This window comes from Trypanosoma cruzi, assembly GCF_000209065.1.
Source record: "Trypanosoma cruzi strain CL Brener chromosome Unknown tcruzi_1047053470237, whole genome shotgun sequence".
NCBI classification, from domain to species: Eukaryota; Euglenozoa; class Kinetoplastea; order Trypanosomatida; family Trypanosomatidae; genus Trypanosoma; species Trypanosoma cruzi.
This window is the reverse complement of record NW_917017.1, coordinates 1-2058: the sequence shown is the minus strand read 5'-3', so window position 1 is coordinate 2058 and position 2058 is coordinate 1. Positions and strand designations below refer to the sequence as shown.

The 2058-nt window shown below is 54.7% G+C and overlaps 1 non-coding gene across 1 annotated transcript; it reads right to left on the bottom strand.

The window, feature by feature from the left end:
- Positions 1-1494: 1494 nt before the first annotated feature.
- Positions 1495-1582, bottom strand: Tc00.1047053470237.10. Its single transcript, XR_008254804.1, has one exon. It is a non-coding gene; the product is annotated as a C/D small nucleolar RNA (snoRNA), TB6C1C1 (small nucleolar RNA).
- Between the last annotated feature and the right edge of the window lie 476 nt (positions 1583-2058).

Below are 2058 nucleotides of genomic sequence, written 5' to 3'. Positions count from 1 at the left end.
CGGAGAAACACTGCCACCTCAGACTCGTCAAAAGCACCCAGTGAATTCCGGCAATTGCCGCATATTTCCGCGTCTGGGAACTGCCGCTTGGGCACGAACGGATCGGCCCCCTCCTTAACTGGCGCAAGTCGCGCGTTCACGCTGTTATGGGCTCGCCAAAGCTGTAAAACGGGGTCCTCATCCCGAGTGAAATTAAACTCCAAAAAGTGCTGGCGGCATTCTTCACACGAAAAGAAATAGCGCACATATTCTTGAATCGCTTCCAACGGGTTGGTGTCACCACCGGCATCGACGTTGACCGTGATTGAATGGTAGAGAAGCCACATCCCACACGGAAAGCCGCGATAGCTTGGGGACGAGCCCTTGCAAGTGCGCCACTGCACCTCATTTGGAGCTCCATAATATGGGATGCGGGCGGCAAGGACGGCTTCCTGCCAGCTCTCAACGGAGAAGCGCGTCCCGTTCTCAATTTCCGCCACCGCCTCCAGCAATGCGTCAGCACCAAGTCCGGGGAGGGCGGCTTTGACAATACTCAGAAAGCATTTCACTGCCCCCAGAGGCCCCGGGGAGTCAAGGCCCACAAGCGATACCTCGTTCCACATTGTGAGAAAAAACGCGCCAGCGATATCTGTGGCGTAGAGTTGCCTCGTTTCAACAAATGGGTCTGTTGAAGACGACTCTCCGCCCCTCCGCGCCCTCTTTTCAGCCTGCAATGAGCGGCGCATTCCCACACAACGCTGCACCATGGACCCATCAACATGCATATTTTCCTTGATAATTCCTTGTACCTCAAGCCGGAACAAACCCAGTGCTCTAATGCTGCTGCGGATAACGAATCCCCTCACCTTTCCAGCGTCACACGACTCTTTGGCTCCAGCGGCGCAGCTCGACGGCACAAACAAAAAAAACTTTGGAACAAAATTTATTTCTTGCTCGCGGCACGTCGACAACTGCACAGCGCAATTCACTGCGGCGGCCGTGACCATCCGCAAAACATCGTCCTCGGGAGCGCTGTCCAGCCCCGCGGCAAACTCACGGTAACTCGGTGCGATGGCCCTGCAGTGACCGCAGCCGTCGTTGTAGAAAACCACCAACCATGGACAGAACGGGGCGCTGGGGTGAATACTCTCCCACTTCGTGCCGGAGAGATCCACCACCGCCACGTCATCCGTATACAGACTGCGCGACGACGGGTCCGCAACCTGCCCATCCGCCAGACGGGTTAGTGCCACAAGAAAAAGTATAAAAAACAGCACGGGACATTTCTGCACAAATTCTGTCCAATGCGGCATCGCTTTTTCCGCAATCATCAGCTGGTCACGCACCCTATCTCCTGATGGCAAAGAACCAAGGGAAAAAAACGTCCGCACCAAAACAGAAGAGCGCAAACAAGCAAAGCAACAATAAAATAGGGCAGCAACAAACAAACAGGCACGTACACCTCCAGTAAACAACAGAGAGAGGGAGAAGAGGGGAGAGAGAGAAGAGAAATCGTCAGTGGATCCCTTGGAAAGGCATCGTTGCAGTGTCTCTTTCAGTGGAAGTTCAGATACCACAGGAATTGCACGTCTAGTCATCATGCAGTAAAAAAAGGCGAAAGAGGAGAGAGAAAAGTGGAAGCAGCGTGGGGCGGCAGTGGGTCTCTGCGCGCCGCTCGAGTGAGGCATTTTGTCTTGTCGAGTGAAGGTGGGGTCACACTGGCGGCAAGCTCATAGCCGTTAGTCGCAGTCATCACGTGCACTAGAAGAAGCCGTGCACAGTCCGTCCAACGCAGCCGCTGCTGTTGCATCCCCACGGAGCTGCAGATGTGTGGATTCATGAGTGCCTGCAGTGGATGCATCGAAGCACGCGCATCTCACAACACCTCACGCCAAAAACAAAACACAATGTCAAATTTCAACCAGCGCGGAGCGCCGTTTCCGTGCAGTGCTCCACATTCACCCTGGTCAGCGCCTGAGCAACCCCCCTTAAATAACGGTGACTCCACCAACAGACCGCTCAGAGAAGGCACAAGCAGAATTCCACTACCGCGGCCCTGGAACAAACCAAGATAAGGCC